The 22333-nt window shown below is 42.8% G+C and overlaps 1 protein-coding gene across 1 annotated transcript in view; it reads left to right on the forward strand.

Annotated features, from left to right (window-relative positions):
* Positions 1 to 11550: 11550 nt before the first annotated feature.
* Positions 11551 to 22333, forward strand: part of LRRC8D (leucine rich repeat containing 8 family, member D) — a 41441-nt gene continuing 30658 nt past the window's right edge. Inside the window, exon 1 of the mRNA XM_010582607.1 lies at positions 11551 to 11684. The gene's annotated coding sequence lies outside the window, so the exon portion shown is untranslated. The remainder of the gene's footprint in view (positions 11685 to 22333) is intronic.

Raw genomic sequence — 22333 nt, forward strand, 5'->3', positions numbered from 1 at the left:
GCGCGCCCAGCCGGAACGTGCCCGGGAGCGGCGGCGCCGACAGCGGGGCCGGCCCCGGCTGCGGGTCTGGGAGTATAACGTGCTACTGGGAAATGCGGCTGGAAAAAGCGAGCCCCCTTCCGAGGTCGGTGGTATTAAATCCATGTGGGGACCGCCAGCTGTGCGTCTTTTGTATGGGGTCAACTGTGCCTGGTGGTGCACCGCACGCAGATTAAAGGGGCCCGAACCAGTCGATAAAACACATCTCCAGGACAAAACCAGCCCTTGTCAGAGAATCATCTGTGGTTTCTGGAGGCACGTCTCCTCCCTTCCCGCAGCTCCCCGGTACGTGGCAATACCGACTCCTGCTCCTGGAGGATCCCTGAGCCTGGTACAGCAGCTCCTCTGTCTTGCAACCTCCATTTCCCCCCTCCCCGTCGCCGTCCCCGTTACAAGTGCTGCCACTGGTGTTAAACAAACACGAATTCAGGCGCAGAAAGCCTGTGACTTGCCCAGCATCCTTCAGGGAAGCTGGCCTGCGGTCACTGGGGGGATGCAGGCTGTGCATTTACAACACGCCAGCAGCCCGTGGCAGTTTCTCTTCTGGATGCTCCCAGTGTGTAAGAGCCATGAGGTAGGTTACTCAGACTTGAAAATGGAGGACGGTAGTGGTAACCAGCCTGTCGTTTGGTGGAATAAGTCTCAGCAGTACTTCCTGTAATGGTGGTGCTGAAAGTGATGTTTTACTTGGCTTAGTCGCTGGTGCAGAGAGCAAAACATCTTCAATGCTAGCTTTGGAGTACCCGCTACTCATAAGCATTATCAGTTGAAGTATTTTGGTTTTTTTCAGCATTATGTCTGTCAGCCGTAATAGGAAAGGTTCATCTTTTATGCCTCTAAAACTGAAGGTGGGGAATGGCTGTCCCCCCTTGTATGGGAAAGAGGGCTTTAGGGTGCGAGAAATTTGCAGGAACAGCAGGGAGATTTTGATCCCACAGCTCTGAGCTATCAAAAAAGCACTCTCATCCCAGATGGGGTAGCTAAGTCCCTTTCTCTGTGTCTTGTTTTCTTTTTTTTTTTTTTCCCCTCCCCTCTTCCTGGTGGCAGAGGAAACCCCCTTTCTTCAAACTTAGGGTAAGGATCGGTAGCATAGAAGGTTAGTGTTATGTTATTTGCTCTTGATTGCCATCTTAAATTAATTCACGAAGCCTTGCTCAGAGGCTAGGATCCTGTTCGTTCTTTGTGATTTACAAATCCCCTATAAACCTTTTATTGTTAGTTGAAACTGATTTATGAGGTCCTGACCTAGGAATATGCTACTGTGGCTGTATTTTCTGTGCTGTACACCATTTTCTCCTATGTTTCTGAGCAAGCATTGCCTTTATAGTAAACTCATTTGATGCTTTGCCTGTATCATGCTTAGTGTGAAAAACACTTGTCTGTTACGTCTGCTATATCTGTTTTCTTGCACATAATAAGCAAGGAATACTTAAATAGATACTGTTATTTGCAGTCAAGATTACTTTGATAAAGATCCAAAGTTTACAAAGGCTACATGAGGTAACGTGGGGAAGGGAGCAGCATTAAGCAGTAATTTATTTTGTAAGATCCAGATATGCACAATAGATATCTGTACCAGTCCTGACATCCTTGGGGGGATGGTAATCTGTCCAGTGTGCTCAGACCTGGAGGAGGAATTCTAAAGCAGCAGCACCGGCAACGGAGAAAGTATGCGTGCTGCTGTCATGGGAAGGTAATTATTAATGGGAACAAACCTGTATAATAACAATGCAAAAAGAGTGAAAGCACTGAGGTGCTTGCTGTGGAAAGACTAACTAGTGTACGTTGCATTAACATATAGCTGCACGTGTGAAATACGGTTCTTGTATTCCAGTTCTTTCTTAGCCCTGTATTCCTGTCACCTCAGACAAGCCCCTTTCTCTTCTGTAGCAGTAGGTAGGTGGAGGTATGGAGATATCACAACTGTACATCCTGTGTATAGACAGCTTTCTTGACTGCGTGCCTGGAGAGTAAGAAAAAAGCTGATGCTGTTAGGGATATGCTTGCAATAAGTCCTGCCAGTGAGAGGAGGATAAGAAAATAAATGCTAGTCGATAAAAGGGTATGTACATCCCTGTGGTCAGAAGTGCTTGTGACCATGTGTGTTGTGGCTTGGTGCGGTTTTATGAGAAGTGACTATACTCAAATTTCCCGCCTTTGAGTTCTTTTAATTTCTCCAGGTCTTCCCCTTCCTTCTGTATGTTGAGGTCCCATTCAAAGTCTGTTGAAGCCAGTGGCAGTAAGTGGATTTTTCAGTCAGGTCCTGTACTACTGGCTGATTTTCGTTCCCCCCTTGTGTTCTCAGATGGCACCAGCTGCTGTGTCAGTTCCTCCTTTTGCTGCGTACTTGTGGGCTGGCTTGGGATGTCTTGCAGGCAGAGTGCTGACTCAGCTCCTCGGCCCAGCCTCCCTTGCTTTCTCCTGCACCTCTAAGAGCCAGAGGAGAGTTTTGATACAGGTACATGGACACTGATAGCTGAGGATGAATTAGTGTCCTGAGGCTTAAACATTTACTCAGTGTGGCGCTGGGGATGGCTGTTTTACTGAGAAGTAGCTTGAGTCACAAATGATGTCACGGGGGAACCCAGTAAACTAGTTTCTCAACTAGATGCAAACAAAAGGGAGTTTCAGAGTTAGTCTTCTACCAAATAGTGAACTCTGAAGGTTTTTCATTTCTTTTCAAAAAAGTAATCTGTATCTTCCAATTAATGAATAAAATTGCTGTAGATCCCTAAATAGTCATAAAACACAATTAGCAGTATTTACATTATACTCAAATGTTACTTTATAAAGTGGAAAGAACAAAACATGTTATTTCAGTTTCTGCTGTTTAAATTTCTCCGTTCCTTGCTAGCATTGAAACCAGACTACACAATTCTCCTTTTGGGTTTGGGGTTTTTTTTCCCCTTTCTTTCTATTTTGTTTGTTTATTTATTTATTGTCTCTTGGTGGTTGGAAGATTGTATCCTGGCAAAAAAGAAAAAGCTATTGATGTATTAAGAAAAATGGAAATAATTTTCCTCAGAAACCTTACATTTAGATAAAATCTTGTCTGTGCTTTTGCATAACTGACATTTTAAACATTTTTTTCATAACAAGCAGTGAAAAGTCTGTGGACTTCACCATGCAAAGACTTGTGCACATGACTAATTTTCCACACATGTATAGTCTCATGATCACGCACGCATGCATGCATAAGGCTCTCTGGGGTCACAGTTGATCTTGGAAGTGTTTGCTCTCAGCTGTGATGTTGAGGTGCTGTGGATCTACACTTGTATGATTTCCCAGACAAGGGCTGAAAGATGGACAAGGATGTTTGTGAAATACAGTTTTCCAGCAGCTACCAGCATTATATTTGTAAAAGCGATTGTAATTACTGTTTCAAAGCTATTCTGTACCTGTTACCTTGAGAATACTTTGAGCCATGTTTTTTCAAAGTTTGACTTGCTTGCGTTGGGGATGGGTTTGGCTTGAGATCTTTTGGTCTAAGCAAATTGAGTGCAATTTTCTTTTAACTATATAACAAAGAATAGGTACTTATTGCTTGCCAAACAATTTTTCCCCTCAGAGATTCCAAACAAATTTTGGAAAGAGCAAAGCCAGTATTTCTAGTGTTTAACTTCTTGAGAATCATCTTGGGTTTTGGCACGTTAAAAAGGAAAGTGCGTCACAAGTCAAGTTGGCACTTTCTAATACCATCAGTAATGTTCATTTCCACATCATTAATTTTAACTGACACTGCTTCAATCTTTCTCTCACCACAGACTTCTTCAATTAAAAGAACTGAAGCTCTTTGCACTTAATTCTATATTCTCTTCAGCTGTATTCTTCTAGTCTTGCAAGAGCAGGTTCCTGTCCCCCTTCAGGAAATGGATAGGGAGAGAAGCTCAAAGACCTTCACGTAGCAGCTGCCAGAGTGTTCAGGGAGATATCCTTGGAAGGAGGAAACTTGTTTTCTTGGAAACAAGCCAGCAAAATGCCACTTTTGCCCAATGCTTGGAGGCAAGCAGTAGTGCGAGAAGAGAGTATGGCTGCACCAAGGACCCGTTTGTTGGCACTGTTTTAAAAGAAATACCTTCCCTTTTCTTCTTCCTCCTCTTGAAGTATAAATCAGGATACGAAAACACATTGTTCATGTAGTCTCAAAACTGTTGCTACCTATAATCTTCCTTCTTTCCACCTGAGCTCTTTCCTCAGAAGTGATTTGTTCGAAGACTAAAGTAGTTGTGATTTTCAAGACTTCAAAAAGAATCATGGTGTAAAATACAGCCACCCTTAGGGGAAGAGGAAAGTTATTTGTTGCTCAGATTTTTTCCTTTCAGAGATCCTTTTCTTGGTGGATGTAACTCTGATGAAGCAGCCAAAAAATTAACCAGGCTGAAAGCACATGGCAGCCAGCAGCAGGTGAGGATAGCAATCACCTTTATTCACCATGGTCCTGTATTTTGTATTGTGTGATCAATAGAAAAAGAAATGGTCTGGTTCTTGTGACCTGCCTTGTTCTTTGTTAGTGTTAAAAAAAGAACCCTCGCTGTATATGGTCTGTTTGTTAAAAGTTAGGCATTTCAGGTATTCTGTCTTATGAACGTCTCCTTTGAAGACCAGGAAAATGCAATGGAAGATTTCTCAGACCCAAGGTGTGGGCATAACAGATAATTAAATGCTGTTGCTACCCTTTCGTATCAAACATGTCTTCAAACTCTTTGCTGTGCATTTAAATTTGAAAAAATTGCACAATTCCCAGACTGGAGTTTTAAAATCCTTCTCTATTAACTCGCTCAGGATTTTTCTGAGTGATGTCTCTTGATGATTTCCTCTGTATGTTGAGACCATGGGTGGGGCTGCTGAAATACAGGTGTCTGTTGCTGTTCTAGATGTCTTATCTGTGACACTCACATGGAGCTGGTAAATACGATGAGACCTACAGCAAACACTGTCCTGGAGCACCTGCTGGAGTCTGGTGGTGCTCTAGATGGACCCCTTCCATAGATTCATTATGTAAAGGTACACACAGAAAGGAAAAAAAACAAACACAAAGGCTCTTTATAGCCCTTGCAATGAAGCAGCGAGGCAGGCTCCTACCCGCCCCCATTCAGCCTAATGGCTACAAAGCCACAGCCAAGATGGAGGTTTGTTTTTTTCCCCTTGGACTTCATTCTTTACAAGTCAGCACTGAGATAAGTTTCTCTATAAAAGGTGTTCCTGATTGCCCTTGGGTTCTACAGAAGCCAGGGCTGCCGCACCTCTAGTGTTTTCAAGTCTGGCCAATGCCACAGATACCAACATGCCTGCTAGAAGTAGCGTTCTTTGTTTCGGGTAGACTTTGCTTGAAGCACTTTATTCTTGCTGCAATGATTTTCCAACTTGGGATTATAGCTCTAAGGACAAAACAAGTGCATAGGATGTATATGTGAATATGATGTCTGAATATCTATCTGTTCTTCAGCCTTAGGATAGGAAGGAAAGGAAACTTACATACTTTTAGCTGGTGTGAGAACTTGTATAAAGAATACCCATGCCTGGAAGAACCCTAGTGTAGGCATGCTGAAGCTGTGTGTGCTAGAGATGGAGGCAGTTCTATAATCTTGCAGTACCTTTAAGGTCGAAAGAGAAGCTGGTAACCCCAGGGAGATCTTTTATGTACGTTGATGTGTGCACATACAAAGTTGATTTTTTCGTATTTTGTCAACAAAAAGTATAGTTGGTTGTCTATCTCAAATACGCTGATGAAAAAACCAAGCTTATGCAACACTGATTTGCTAATCATTGAAAATAACCTTTCAGTTCAAAAGCTTCCTCTGTGAATATTAATATTTTATACAGAAGTATTATGTAATAGACATTTTGTTGCCTTTGCAGTCCAGCACAGAGGAACACATTGTTAAGCTGATGTCATCTGGATTGTTCAGTATAAATTTGTCCACTAAACCAATGCAAATGTCAGTGAATGTCCATCTTGCGTATCTGTACATTGTGCTTTGTGTACAGATAGTGGAAAGGGAGAGTAGGAATTATTTTGGTCTGACAGTCTCTGCATTAAAACTTGAGTGAGAAGTGTAGTGCACTATCTTGCTTTGTTTTCAAGCACCGCTATGGTTACAAACACTTTCCACATGCATTAGCAATTGCCTTCATCAAAGATGCACGGAGGAACCAGACTTCACACTTAATCTGACTGGTGTTTAAAAATACAAACTGAGAAGTCCACACACAGGGTTCCTCTCAATGGCTGCCATCCAGAAACTTTCATGTACTTGCTTTCTGTCTAATTACATTAACAAATAAAGCCTAAACTACCTAACTTAGAAGAGGAACTGACAAAAGGGAAATGAAACTTCTCATGCATTTGAATTTTTTAAAGTAACATTTGCTGTTTTATAACCCATACTACATTTCTTCACTTTTTACCTTGTTGGCATTGTTCACAGACAGAAAGGGAAGACTGGCTTGATAGTTTTGCTCTTCTCCTTACCTATCCGTCTGACAACAAATCTGTCAGCTCTTGAAACAAGGAAGTGGAGGAATGCAGATACACAGACGCTCGTTGGTGTTGCAGAAATTGTGAGTTTGGTCAGTGCTAGATGGAAGTGGGTAGGAAAGTGTCTAATGAGGATAATGGGAAAAGAGTCGTTCTTGGAAAAAAAGAGTGGACTGAGAATGAGACAGAACTATACTAATAATAAACCAGGAAAATGAAAAATACAGTGGTTTGGACAAGACTCTATTTCCAGTGGTTAAAATTTGTGGTTATGCTTTGTTTATTTTTAGTGTAATTTGATTTAGGATGTACCTAAGTTGAAAGGTAAATTTAAGAGTGTCCTTGTTAGCATCAATCAGTTGAACTGAAACAGATTTTAAACAAACAAACTGCTGGGGCCAGAGTTACAGGAGAAGAAAAGTAGTGAAGCATGTAGTAAAGCCAGAAAATAAGAATGAGAGGCATGCAAAAATAGAAAAGAAAATAGTGACAGTGTGGCAAAGGAAAGGAGATAAAATTGTTGAGATAAGTGTGAGTAAATATCAAAGAAAATCTTAAAGCATGAAGTTGTATGTACTGTTCTGCACTTGAAAAGTGTATGACTTGTTTATCTGACTGTGGGAGTCTCATCTCTGGAAATAGGGCTTTCATGCTCACAGCTGAATGGCCAGGTTCTTGCAGTTTGCAATCAGCTTGAAAGCACGTTGCAAAGTTATACAGATTCCTGTGTGGACATATGTATTAATTCCAGCAAATTTAATGGGCACCTCTAAACTTACAGGTTGCATTGGTACAAGCCTAGTTTCGGCTGAATAGTTTTGCACCTGCCTAATTTGTGTTGTAAAATCGCAGTCTGTCCATGTGCACAGCAGCCCAGAGCAGCCCGGTCACAACCAGCACGCAGCTGGTCAGTGTGAGGAGCGCTCTGTGCTCCAGTTCTGCTGTTTCTTTTGTGAATGAAGAGAGAATGGCGGCCCTCCACACTGATAGCTGCCGATTTCTGTCACCTCGTCCATGTCTTCAGTGTCTGATTATTTTTACCTTCTTGCTGTCTGAACTTGAAAGATCTTAGATCTGGCTTGCTATCTGCTACTGAATGTAATACCAGAGCTACCAGCAGCAGTCACCTCTCTTAGGGCCTGTGGATCAAACAACAGGTTACCTATAGCCCTGGGAAATTTTGCCTGCTTGCTCAGCAAGGTTTGATTTGTTAATGCCTTGGTTATATTCCTGCCTTCTGCGACAAGAGAGGAAGCAGGAAGAAGTTTTGCGCACAGGCCCTGGCTCATGGAGAAGGGAAGAGGTGGCCGCAAAGAGAAGGAGAGAATTACAAGATGCTCCCGAAATAAAGGGGTGGTTGGGTGGTATGTGAAAAGCCGCAGCGAAGCCCTAGTATGGACAATGAACTCTGCAGGGAGCAGCAGTAGGATTCTCTAGGCTCCCATGGAGTAGGAGCAATGCCTAAGGTGCTTTCCAAAGGGAGTGTGGTTTCAAGACCAGCTGGAGCAAATTTGAGCTCACACTGCTGTTGAAAGTTCAAGTCCTGCCGTCCTGCCCACCCACCTCTGCCTTGGTGGGGCAGGATGCTTCTCCGAGGCACACACCAGGGGAGAGAGTGGGAGTGTTAAGCAGCAGGGTGGCCACAGATCAGCTTAAGCTGATTGTGAAACCTCACTCAGAGATAGCAACAAAATCTGTTATTTATCTGGTTAGGTTACATGCTGCTTTTGACAGTGCTTCTACAGTAGGTTTCTGTGCTGGTTTGGGGTTTTTCTTCTCTCTTGATGGCATGACATTTTTCCTGTGTGGTGGTTTGTTGTTGTTCTTATGCAGCAACAAGGGAGGAAGATGGTGTTTTCACCGAAGTGATTGTCAAATGTCTGCTGTTGGCTGGGTACTTGGAGATACATGTAGAACTGAGAATTACTCAGTTGTCCTGAAATTAAACCTGTCATGACTGGAACTGCTTTACATATTTTATTAGCTGAGGGTTTTTTCCAAGATCTCTACTTCTTCCCCAAAATACTGTGATTTCCATCCTCCTTTCTTTACAGAATTCATAATAATTTGCTCTGTAAGTGCATCATCTGATTTTTTTTCACTCTGTTAGCAATGATTGTTTGTTTCCCTGTTAAATGCACCCCCTGTAAAGCGCAACAGAAGTAGCGTTTTCCATAGTGGAAAAGATATTTGATCAAGTGACTGTACAAATGAAGGCAACCACATGTAGGCTACAGTATATAGGACATGGCATTTGGAGGTTGCATGTGTTATGCCTGAAGTGCCAAGTGCCTGGCTGTGATTCAGATAAAGTTGGCACTGGGTGATGCCAACACCCCAGTGTAAATGGGGTGTAAGTCTTTCCCTATGCTGAAGAGCCCTGAAAGAAAACAGAAGGATTAAAAGGAATGAGTGCCGGAGGGGACTAGGTTATAAGAGAAGTGGTGCATGTGCTCCTTATTTAATCTTCTTCGTACCCACTGTTGCATATGCCGACTCTGTAACAGTGGGTGTGTATTCTTGTATCAGAGCAGATGATTCTGTAAGAAAGATGTTGCTTTGTTTTAATAAATTGAGGTTGTCTCTTCAAAAATGGGAGGGGGAGCTGAAGGAAGAAGCATAAAGAGGGAATTCTTCAAATGGGATTTAGAACAAAATCCAGGAGGATTTCTGTGTCGAGAACTGCAGGGAAGATTCCTTCGCTGGTCTTGGCTCTGCCCAAGCATCTACTTATGCACTGGTATGATTCATATGAGAATTTCTGCTTTAGGTTGGGTTTTGGTGTTTGGGGGTTTGGTTTGGTTTGGTTTTGGGTTTTTGTTTGTTGTTTGGGCGTTTTGTTTGTTTGCTGGTTTTCTTTTAAACCAAAATCTTATGAGTGTGTTTTGTCATTTGTTTCCCTCCACCTCTCCTCCAGCTACGATCCAACTAATGTGCTCAGCCTGTTCTGGGAAGGGGAGGGTGGTGAACCTCAGCAGTCTTTCACATTGTGATACAGGTCCTGAAGACAAGCTGTCCTGTTCTTCCATGCCTTACCAAGTGTCATGGTGGTGCTGTTTGGCCTCTCCTGACACCTTTCCTTAAATGCTGATGCATGTTCAAAAAACGCAGCCCTCCTACTTTGGAGGTGGGAACTGCCTTTGCCTTCTGTTTTCAGAAACAGCTTGTTGCCTTTGGGGTGGCTGCTGAGGAGGGGTTGGAGGGCATGGCGAGCTCTGCTTAGGCCCTTCTTATATGGGTCTCTGAACTCGTGAGAAAAGGTTACAGAAACAACCAAGGTGAACGGCCCAGTGGCTAAGAGAGCGTTTGCTGTCAGAGCTCAAGTACAATCCAAAGGTCTGTTCTGAAACCTGCTTGCAATAGGCCTTTGTAAAGTATCTAGTCAGAGCTTTTTCCCCCGTGTATTTAAAAAACAACAGTCTCCGAAAACTCCAGTTCTGGTGACGTATGCTGCAAGAAGGGATTTAGTTCTCCCAAGACCACTTGACCACCCCGACCCCTTTGAAAGAGGGAGTTCTTTAAGATGCATATTTACTTGTGCATTTGGCAGTGTCTTCCCTATCTCCTTATCCTGGGTCTCTACCACTAGGAAGAAACCTGGAACAGCAGGCTCCTGCTGACCTTTAAAAAGCTCTCAGTGGAAAGCATGACACAGGGCTTGTTCCTGTGGGCTTCTGAGTGCCAGCGGGTGCCAACCCTGAAAAGGCCTCAGAAAGTAAATTAAGAGGGAAGCGTGTCTGTGTTGGTTTGGTTTTTTTTTGCTGCAGTGGCTTGGGAGCCGCTCAGCTGGGTGAGTGCACTGTGCTCAGCACTGGGCATGGACCCTAACAGCAGAGCAGCTCCCCGCTGCAGCTGCCACCAGTGTGGAAGCAACGGGCTGGTGGCTGAAGCAGGGGATGCAGCCAGTTGTCCCTGCCTTTGAGCCCTGGCTGCAGGGCGTTCGTTCCCTGTCCTGGGGGATTGCCTCTGTTCCTGTCGAGGAGCTGCTGCCAGCTGGGCTGGGACTTGCCAGCCTTGCAGCGAGTGCCCTGCTGTGCTGGCGTTTGCAGCCTGGCAGCAGCGTGCAGCGGTTGGCAGTGCCGGGGAAGGGCTTGGGCATGCAGCAGCGCTGCTTGGGGTGCAGCCAGGGCAGGAGAGGCACAAGAAGGGCAGCGAGGCAGTGGCGGCTGGCCTGCTGCGCATGGAGAGTGGTGTAGAGCCCTGCCTGTTGCTAGGGGACTCTTTTCACTTATGAAGCAGCATTGGTCTACGTAGCAGCTTTCTCAGTGTTTGTTGATTGGAGGCAATTACTGTAAAATACTTGATTTATAACAAGGCATACTTAATAAGCAGCAAACTAAAATAAATACTCATTAATTACCTGCTGGAGTCTGGCTGTTCGTTTTGCTGAGCTGTTGCTTTCCATCTGTGGGTTCTGCTCCGCCCTGCAGCCTCTGAGTCCCTGGAGGTAAAGGCAGCCATGCTGGGGTCTTGGCTGGTGGAAGTGTTGGGCTAAAGGAGGAAGACGGGGAATCCTGTTTCTTCTCTATTTTGTGTATCCCAGGGATAGGGGCATTTTCCAGAGGTTTTCCAGGCAGCTCATTGACTCAAGGTGGGATGCTTGCCTGGCATACTGCTGTAATGCAGTACTTCAGATATGATCAAAGCAGTTGTGTGGAGCACATGTGTTGTGCAGCTACCGTGTCATTGGGGTCTGGTCTGGCTTTTATGGTGGTGTAGGGAAGTGGTGGCACAGAAGTAGCAATGCCCTTTGTTAAGTTTGGATGAGCCAGTATGTTTAAGAAAATATGTGGGAAATGGCAAATTGCTTATTTGAGGGATCTCTGCTCTTCAAGAATAGAACAACTCATTAGAGTATTTCTGAAATTATAAGGGTGTGCTCAGCCTTCCCCAGAGATCGGGCACTGGTGGCAAAAGGATGACTAACATTCTGCTTCCATGTCACAGAGTGGCATTTCTCTGACACTTGGCTAGCGTTGAGACTTTATTTGGCCACTTTGATTCACAGCAGTTTGTTTTTATACAGGAAGAGTCTGTGGTGCTTGTCAAAATGAGAAAGTGACCGTCAGTGACCTGGCTTGGTACTCCTGTCACCAGAGTCTCCTGGAGCCAGTGGTCAGCCCAGCTGAAGCCGGAGGAGGAAGGAAGAGAAGCACAGCCTGATCAGGTACTGAGCCAGGAATGGGAAACGTTGTCTGATGCTGACTTGAATCAAGTTGTGGATGATCATTAGTTATAAAAATAGAGTTCTGTTCCTTAAAAAGTCTTGCTAACATGTGTGATACGATGGTGGCCTAGTAACGACAACCACGTCATCTGTAGGCCTGGCATGGGTGCATGTTATATGCTTGAGTTCTGTAACAGATCTGAGGTAAACATAAACAAATGGCAACTTTGTGTTTTCGGGGGTATTTGATTGACACATCTAATGTGCAGTACGGCGCAGTATGTGTTTGCCAATACCTGTATCCAGGCTCCATGTGAGTTGGAAGGAATGGACTAGGAATACTCTTAACAAATGTTTGAATGTTGAAGAGCAATTTGATGTCTTGAGGAAAGAGTTTTTCCTCAGCTTTATTCTTTTTTCTAATAGGGAGATAAAAGTGCCAGCTTTCGAGGAGCACAATGTTATGCAGCAACCACAGAGCCCAAAAAGGTAGCAGATTGATGGGTTTTAAGACAAAACGAACTGTCAGCTTACTAGCTGTGTTTTTATTTGCTGAGATTCCCATAACCGTTCCTGGAAACTGGTATTTATTCTTGCATTCACATCTTTCAGGTTGTCACACTTAAGAAGACTTAGTTAGATTCATCTTGTTGTATGAAGACTCAGAGAAGATCAAGGTTTTGGTGTATGCTATTAAGATTTATTTTTTCTTACATGACTCTGCTTTCCAGTTTATGTGGAACTCCTGCTCTGAGGACCATGTTCTAAAAAGACTTTGCGTATTTTTACGCACCTTTAGAGATTCCTTAAGAACAGGGCTACTACTTATGTGTGCTCGTACAATGCTTGGGATGGCAGTGGCCCGCAATTCACTTCTAGAGGGAACCATTCTTTGAAGAGGCACAGTGTTTTTCACCTTGAGTTGATGCTTTCTCTCCAGAAATACCAGCATCTGTCCCTTAGACTGTCTGAATTTATTAGTCGCATTTTGATGTTATTTTTTTTATTTATTGACCCAGCATGGGTTTGTTTAAATGATCCGTTAAGAAAATTATTCCTAATGTTCTAAGGGTAATTTTCAGCTCTGTCTGATTATTTCTTTCCTTGTGTGGTTAAAAAAGGGAAGTCCTTTTCTAGCATGCGTTGGGAATCCTTCACTTTTTTTGTCTTGGGAAATAAGAATCGGCATTTATTTGATTCAACAACCAGCTTCCTGCTTCTCAAGGAAGAGGCAGTGGCTCATTCGCCTGCAAACATCCCTCCTGTGGAGACTCTTTGTTGGAGTTAGAGGAAAGCTAGCAACTACTAGTAAAATAGCTGCATAGCAGGATGAAGAGGGATTATTGAAGCATTACTAGGAAATTCATGGCTGTGTGCAAGACCTTATGTACTCCACAGACAAGCTGACCTAAATTCTGCAGCCAGGCCTTACTGGCTTCTGCGTTGATGTGATGTGGCAGGCTGGATAACCTGCAGCAGATCTGGGTTTAAAAAAAAAAAGAAGGGGACAGAGAAGACTTATATTTGAGTAGAAACACAGGCAGGGCAGTCTTTATACTGAATCTGTCTTAAACTTTTTTGTTTTCTAACCCACACCTCTCTATTCTTAATATTGAGTACTTTTCACGTAGTCAAGATGAGACTGCATTATAAGGGTGATCATTAGGAAGAGTGGAGAAGTTGTTTACTCCTGGATGGGGAAACGGGTGGTTTCACTCCTAACAGGCTTTTACGGATGGTTTGGAGTTGAGATAAGTTTTAGCAAAGAAATGGTGATATGTGTCTTATCAGTGAAACTGTTAACCCAACTGACATGTAGTCATCTCTGGGGGGGGATAGGATTAGTATCTAATTGACATAAATGGAATGGCTTGCACTTATGTTTTCAGGCAGTCTGTTTGTTTCTCAAGATTATACATCACACACAAAACATGACACAAAAATCCAAATAGGAAATGAAATGCCACATCTCTCAAAGTGAAGTTGGTCAGTCTGACCTGTGTGCAGAATTTTACTGCTGTTACTTCTTGCAGTAGGATTGTGACTTTGCAGTTTAGTTTCTGCTGGCACAGACCTGGTGTGATGGCAGTTACTGCTTCCTCCCTTTTTCTGTAGACATAAGCTAGACTGATGCAATGCTCTCCTTTGCATTCACGCCTCCTGCTTGCACACTTTCATTACCCGGTCTTGCCACTTCCTTCTGAGGTGGCCCTGTGACTACGAGAGGAATTTTTCTGCTGGTGCTGCTTAAACTGGGTCCTATGAAAGGAACAGTTTATGCAGGCAGAAAAATTTCACAGCCACTAGAAGGGCTTCTGCAGTAACGTTTTTGCTGGCATAGTTGGGAAGCAAGAAAAAAAAATAATCTTGGCTGATACAGCTAAATCAGCAAAATGTTAAAGTGTGGCTAGGGGCTTTCCAGTGCAAGTGTTATGGTCTGGTTACTGTGATGGAGTGTGTATGTGTATATATAATATACTTGTGTCTGGAAACCTCTTCCATGGGAGCATAAGCTTTAAGTTCTTTTGAATTTTGTTAGAGGAATTTCTGCAGCTGCAGAATCCTGAAGTGCCAGGGGAAATATTGATATCCTCAAACATAGCTGGTTTATTTTAGATCACATTTCACCGATGTGCTTTTGATTTGTTTTAAGAACAACTTGTCTGTATAAGCTATTTGTTTACTATATGCACATAAGAAGTGGCGATGCTGACCTTCTTCTGGAAGTAGGAATGAAGGGACCCAAGGAAGGGTGGATTTGCTTGGTTATTTTCTTTCATTTCTTGTGTCCTGCTTTACTGGCATCTTGGAATGTAGCTTCTCTGTGCAGTGTAAGACTGTTTGTTCTCCAGAGGTAGGCAAATCTGTCGGATTTACTTGCTATGCATCAGCTCCCCCCGTGAGTTAATTACAAAAATGTATTAATACCAAACTTAAAGTTAGGAGGTAACCTGTCAGCTTGCTCTAATCTGTTCGTGGAGTGAGTGCCAGGTGTAGCTTGTGCTGATGGTCCTTTGTATTTCTTGCGTTTGAGCTGTGAGCTTGTGGTGGAGTCAGAGGGTAAGACCGGGAGTAGCTCGCTTATGAAAATAAAATCAATTTTTGACAATATCAAAATCAATTTTTGACAACAGCAACCAAGGGGCAGACAAAAGGTGGATGTCCTGAAGAGCTGTGTGTGTTAAGTGTCCCCCAGCCTCAGGAGGAGGGTGCGCAGGTTCCAGATGTGTTGCAAACGGCAGACTTTCCTGGACGTTCACCTGCAGTTCAACTTCTAGCTTAATACTGAGGTATGTTGTAGGGGCTCCCTGCAGGTCTGCCTGCTCACATACCGAGTTATACGGATGTTGGTATCAGCCACGGTTGGCGCGGTGTTGGCAGCGAGGGCTGAGGGAGGAGGGCAGGGCTGCCCTGCACCGGTCATGGCTGGTTCCAGCCGGCTCCCCAACCGACCCCAGGGACCGGCTGCGTGCCAGAGGGGAGCCAGAAGACCCTGCAGGGACCGTGACCAGTGCAGGAAGCACCACCACGTGCCGGCCCTGTCGCCTCCCTGCTGGGACCAGGTACGGCAAGGGGATTGGAGAGCAAGGGCGCTGTTTCCCCTCTGTGTGTGTGTGTTTCAATACCAGAAGCAGTAATTAGAAGTTTATTAATTGACAGATAAAGTAAATTGAGTTAAATTCCCCCCAAAACTGATAAACTGTTTTCTGCTTGCAACAATGTTATTGCCAAGGCTGCCTCAAGGCAGAAGTAAATTTTTCCTTAGGTGTAGATATAGATGTCATTTTGACTACTTCTTTGCAATGAAAAGGACTTCTGTGTACCTGGTTCCAATGTTACAATTTTCATGTCAGGTTGTCTTTTCTTCCTGTGGTCCCAGCAGAATTTTCAATGTTAACATTAGATACAGGAACTGGAAAATAGCTCTACTTTGCTGGGTTTTCCACTGTTTTTGCTGCCGTATTTCTTTGCCTAGACAGGAGACTTGTCTATTACTGATAGCAAAAGCCAGTCCCAACAGCCACGAATCTGTGGGCTGAGCTGCTTCCAGCCAGCTTGTCGTCCTGCAAGCCTGAGCCCGGCCTGGCCATGGGCGGTGATACCAACTGCAGCACGGGGCGAGGAAGGAGACGGTGCTCATGGGTGTTTGTCAGCAAACTTGCTGTGGCAGAGAAAAATGTGAGCAGGGTCAAAATGCAGCAGTGCTCTCTTTAAACCTTCAGCAGAATAATGTTGTGTTGCATGTTTTCATGTGTATAGACCTGTTTCCTACCGGATATGTACAAAATTCAGTAGGCTTCAGTAATGCTAGTTATGTGTTTGACACAATATGATGTTGTTTTGAAATGTTTACCTGTTCTAAGTTCTCAACTGGAATCTCAGGAGGTGTGTTTTGGATAGAAGGGAAGAGATTCCAAACATGTGGTCGCTCCCTCAAGCTTCGTCCCTTGTCTTCAGTAGGTGATACTCCCTTGAATAAGGGAGCACCATCACAGTGTGCTTGTTCTTTTGTACTCTTAGAGGCTGGCTGTGAACACTGGGGCACCAAATCAGCATAGTGAGGTTCAGCATCAAAGGGTAAAGTATGCCTATCCTTGTCCATACCTGATTTAGTTTCACAGGGGGGTAAAACACTTACAGCAATTCAGAAACTACGGAAGGGATTGGGCTGGGATGGGGAAAAGTTGGCCTTTCCAAGACCTGGTTTTCCTTGTGTAGATGGGCCTAATGTTGTCTAGTACTGCTGTATTTACACCTCTTGATGGTGAACAGGACATACCCTTAGAAGTTGGTGACGTTATTGCCTGGCATCTCAGACTGTAAAGATGGGGGGAGAAAGAGAGATTTGCAAGGGAGAAAGACAAACAGTTCTGTTGCCCAAATATTTTAGTGCTGCTGTGGTTTAACAGTAATATTGTGTTTCTCTGTACACAGCTTTTTATTGGCCTCTTTTAGAAAAGTTTTAAATTTAAATAAATAATATATTTCTCTAGTTTTATTTATTATTTCAAGTGCTAGAGTTTGCTTGCAATTATAACATTCCACTGCCTCCAGTGATTGGATATATAAAATCCCGGCCTTTGTTGCTGAGCAATAAACTCCCAAACTTTCCACTTATCTGACTTCGCATTTCATGAGGTAGCTCTTGCTCAGTGTATTACTGGAAGCTGTGGAAAAGTTTTCTATGCATAATTAGAATTGATTTGATCAATAAGGCATCAGTCTCTTTCCCGTTCCCTTAACTCTTACATTCTGCAGGAGCTGGGCAAAAAAAATGTGATTTTTCTGCTCATAAACTGAATCTGCTACCTTTTGAAATAAAATGTTTTTCCAGGCAGGCTGCAAAACAATTTTTATGGGTAGTTCAAGTAATTATGTAAGGAACTAAATGATTGTTAACATTACTGATGTTTGAAACATTAGGGGAAAAAGAAAATTCCACGAAAAGAAATTTTGTAAAAAAGGAAAACCCCAGACAGCTGCTGGCTGCCCCGCCCCCACCTCCCTGCCTTGTGTTGTTTTGAAGTCCTGTGGTAGTTAAGGAGAGCACTGACCAGTGGTTTTTGGGTTTTTTTTTTTTTTAATCTTTTCTACGGAGGAAGCATGGTGGTTTGGGTGTTTAGAGGCAAAGCTCAACCACCACTACCCCGAAAAAACCCAGATTGTTGCTTACACCAGAGCTATAGGCTGGGGTCCAGCTGTAGTTTGCAACTGGATCTGGCAGTCCTGCATGCCTTGCCTTTTTGGCAGGTTGTGCTGTGTGGTGCCTTGCTGCCTCCCGTGACACTGGGCTGGGACGTTGGTACTGCTGCTGGAGGTTGGGGGCAGCGGACATTCCTGTGGCATGGGGGAGATGGAGAGGGCTGTGGAAATAGGGGTATTGCATGGGGTTTTCTTTAGATGCAAGAAGCAATGGGCTGTGATAGAGCTAGACAGTCCCATGTCAAGTTACCACCTTTTGGTTGATGAGCAATGGCTGTTTTTTCCAGAGTCTGGGTACTCCCTAGTCCCTGAGCAGCAGCTAATTGGTGGTAACTTGTAGTCAAGATCCACAGCAGTGCCAGTATTTCCTTTTCAGCTGAGGGAACTGGATGGGGAGCTGTGGGGAAGCTCTGCAGGATGTGGATGAGTGTTTGGGAAGGTGGACGTCGGTGGTGGTGGAGCAGGGAGATATCAGAAGGGTCAGCAGCATGGAGCAAAAAGCATGGGTAATGTTATGGGAATGTATTGGTCCACTCCTCCTCTGGATTGTGCTGTCCTGGTATGTGTATTTAGACTGAGACAATCTGGGATGAGTGGCTGTCAGCTTGGTAAAATAATCAGGTTGCCAAGAGCTCCATCATCTTGTTAAACATCATTTCATATTTATGGCATATTTGTCCATCTTTAATCCAGCTAATTTAAGATATGCAAATGTGCTTTTTAGTACTCTTTAGTTTCTTTCCCTACAGCTCATGTAAACCTTTTTGTTTGTTTTGGTTTTGTACCCCTGCTCTGTCTCAACCAGGGTTCAATCTGAAGGCAACAACTGAGAAACTCTTTCTTTCACTAAAAGGGTATGTCTAGGTTGTAGGGGATGGGAAAATGAGAATTGGAGCTCTCATCCATAAACATTTACCAAATCTTATTTCAACAGCCACTTTTGTCTTTCCTATAATAACAGGAGTTATGCCAACCTAAAAAGCCCCAGACCTGCTTTGCTTTGACATTTAGCTAGATCCTTACATGTAATATCCCAATGAGGGGTAGACTTATTCTGTTTTCCTTATATGTTGGATAGCACTTACATACATAGTTGGTAGAACTTGGGTGGTTTTCTTGCAGTGTCATTGAGTTTCTTTTTCTTGCGTGGGTTGCGCGCAGAGCTGTGTTAGTGGGAAGACAAACACTAGAAATAGAAAAATATGATGAGGCAAGTATTATGCTGTCAAGTATTATGCATATATTCTGTACTGTGTGTGCTGAGGCCCTGACCTACTTGAGGCCTCTAGGTGCTTCTGCAATATAAGTGTTTAGCAATGATAAACTGCAGTGTCTGGCAGAGGGATTCAGTGTGCAAGAACAACACCTGAAAAAACAACCTTTAATCCTTTCCCTGAAATGAGCCAGTTTCAAGGTTTCTGTTCTTTTGGGAGGGGTCGCACAGGATGCTTCCATTCAGTGAGTGTATGCTGGCATGATATTCAGTGGCCAGCACCTTGTTTTAATACTTCTCAGCAAAGTAATATTGATAGAGCTGACTTATTTGACTTATTTTTTTCCTGCATGCGTGCTGCAGTAATTCTTTGAGTGGTTTGGGGTTTTTTGGTTTTTTGGTTTTTTTTTGGGGTTTTTTTTTTTTTTCAGAAATAGTCAATATACCAGGAAAAGCCCCAGTCACCAATAATATCTGAAAACAACAAAAAGAGCAGAAGATCAGAAAGCCCACAGATAGTCCCTAAACAACAACAAAATGAGCTATAATGTGGTCAAGGAGAGAGCTGCTTGCAGCCAAGGGCACTTGCTAAGGGGAAGATGGGTTATGAAAACCTGACAGCTATCTTTGATTTTTGAATGAGGACAAATGTAGTTGTGTTCTCCAAATAAATGCTCGGAGTAGCTATGTTACTCAGTGTTCCTTATAATATAAAATGGCTGAGTTTCACAGCTTGTCACAAAAGGCCTTGGAGCTTATTCTTCGCTTTCTGGATAGTCTGATCACAGATGATGGAACTAGGCAGACTAAAGGGTCATGGCATTTTAGAAAGAGATTCTCTTAAAAATAACTCAGTGACCTTTTAGAGTTGGAGGTATCCTCAAGATAAGCTGTTTCTGATTGATCTGAGGCCAGGGATATGAGAGTTTCTTGCTTATTAAATGCACCAAACATGGATAGATGTGTATAGGGTTAAAAGGCTGTGTGAATCAGCACTGGTTGAAAATGTTTTCTGAAGTTTGAATGGGTTAAACGGTGTTACTGATGTTTCTTGACACCTTTTTTGGAATTTCATCTACCATATTAAAAGTATTTAGGGGATGGACTTGTTTTCATTCTGTACAACCAGAGGGCACGTAAGGAATGTGTATCTTGTTTTCAGAACAGTCATAGACCAGTCCTCAGGAGCTGACTCACTGCTATTTTGTAAGCAGGGTTTGCCTTCCTTTCATGCGGTTCTGCATTATTCCATTCCCTAGTCCATGGTAATTTAGGTCTTAAGTGTGCTGGTCTCAGAAAGCCTGCTTCCTAGAGTAGTATCTTATCCCCGTGTGTGGTATGTACTCGGCCTGATCTGCTACTGGTAAACGTAATTTTTGATTGTTTTATTTCTTTCTGGTTGCGTCTTCATCCAGTTATGGTACAAAGGCACTTTCCCTGCAGCTGTCCAATGTGATCATTAATAAACGATTATTAATCATTTTGGGGGTATTGTATTTAGTCTGTTATAGTTATACTGTCTCACTTGTATGGGCTTGTTTTCAATTTTTCCTACACAATATTTGAGACTTTCTTGAGTTTCAGATTAATTGACTTGTTCTACTTGTATTTTAACGGAGCTTTGCTATTGGGATGCCATGGTAGGGTGGGACTGGGAAAAATGGGCCGCTGGAAAGAATTAGAGGGAAGGCAAGGGCTCCGTACAACTTAAGCATTCAAGTTACAATTTCTAGTATGTAACACACCTTGAGTTATGGCACTATTGACTTTTAAAATCACTTAAACTTACTCTCACACCTTAATAACACTTTATTCATGGCAGGTCAAGTATTTTCCTGTGATTGACAGTAACTTTTTATTACATTCTTTTACTTGGATCTATTTATTTATTTATTTTACTCCAGCTTAGGAGGACGTAAGGTGCCAGAAATCTTCAGCACTGTCATAATTTTTATTTTTTAACTAAAAGCTTTTCTGAAAATAACTGTGCACCAATGTGTAAATCAAAACTCTTCCAAGAGGTCTTCTTCCTGTGATTTTTTTTTTTTTTTTTTTTTAATAGCTTAGCTAGGTGAAAGTTGGAAGATCTGGTTGTTTTAATTGATGTTTTTGCAAAACTTGTGTGGCTGGAAAACTGACAAGAGTCATGTGAATTTCATGTTACTCCTGCATGATTAAAATTAAGGGCAGTAGTGTGGGCTGCCACTAAAAATATTCCCAAGAAAACCATACAGGAGAGACTAGGGGAGAGAGAACCCAGCAGAGACTTCTTTTTCCTGTTCTTCCTATTCCACTGTAGCTCCAAGGCTGAACATAGTAAAAGGGAAAAATGGAAACCATTCTCATGGGAAAAGGGTGGAGTGATATCACTTTTCCTGATAGTAGCCAGGAGGCTGTGGAGAGGGGAGAAACAATAGGAAGCTTTTTGTTTCCTGGGTGGAGTTTTACATTTGACACTGATAAGTGGAAGCCTGATACGAAGGCATCAGGCTGGTAGAAAGGCTGCACCTTCCCTGAGAGCTGCTGGACTTCAGTCTGGGTGTTCCTGCAGGAAACTCCACCCTCTTGTTCTATCTCTGTCTGGTATGTTTTCTAAGCCCTGATGCCGTCCTCTTGTTACTGCTGGCAAAAAGTTGCATGTGTGGGAGATATGCAAATGTGTTGTAATGTTCTGATATAATTTTAGCGCAAGAAAAGAGCAAGCTCTGTATGTAGGTATCGCCAACTGAGCTCCAGTCTTGCAGCTTAGTTTATTTAATAGAGCTGTTAACTCTGAAAAGACATTTACATAGAAGTGGGGTAGAGGATCAAGTTCTTAATTTTCTAAGCTTAAAAAGCAGCTCCTATCAAGCCATGCTTCCATAAAACTAAATTCCTTTACAGACAGTAGGAACTGTCTGCATGAGTGTGAAAGAATTGGATCATTTAATGGCATGATTATTGAGGATTTCTGATTATGTGAATTCTCTCATTGCTTGCAGTGCATACTGGTCACTGGAAGAATACTGGCTTTGCTGTAACTGACATGGACTTCTTCTCTTGTTTCTCTCAATGTAAAAATTCTAAATACTGTTTTGCCTTACCGGTTTTCTTTGTGATTTTCTTTTCAGGTTCAATGAGAACATGATCTTTTTGTGGGAGAGAGGAATGAACCTACTAAAATCCTTTCTCATATGCAGGGTTAAGTATTGCACTCAGGAGGGTAATGTTTCAGTGGAATTGCCGTCTTTTCATAACAATTTAGACTTTGGTAAAGAAAGTGGATGAGTCATTGCAGGGGTTTGATGGCTGAAAAGATTGATATTATTAAAAAACAATTAAAATTAAAAAATTAAATTAAAATATTAAAACCAAGAAGCCCTTTCCTCTGTGTCCCAGCTTTCAGCCATTCAAAAGATCATCAGATTCCCAGATGTAGTTTAACATTTGAGTACTATGGACATGTTTGTTTTGATGTCTTTCCCTGAACTGCAAATGTTGCTTTTTCTGTGCTTTCACTTACATGTTATTTATAGAGATATAAATGTCAAATTTGGTTTGAGCATTTTGATGAGGTTACAGCACTTTGAAAGAGCCAGATGTTCCCATTATTTTGGTGTGATTGTTAGGGTTAATTATACTTGCTTCATAACCTTTTTGAGTTGCACTGGTATACTAGGTGCTTCATGGCTAAAAGTGTTCCAGTTGTTCAGTGTTTGTATGCTCTTGCATACAAGTTCATTTGCTTTTCCTT

This window comes from Haliaeetus leucocephalus, unplaced genomic scaffold (genome assembly GCF_000737465.1).
Source record: "Haliaeetus leucocephalus isolate CR32 unplaced genomic scaffold, Haliaeetus_leucocephalus-4.0 Scaffold848, whole genome shotgun sequence".
Classification (NCBI taxonomy): domain Eukaryota; kingdom Metazoa; phylum Chordata; class Aves; order Accipitriformes; family Accipitridae; genus Haliaeetus; species Haliaeetus leucocephalus.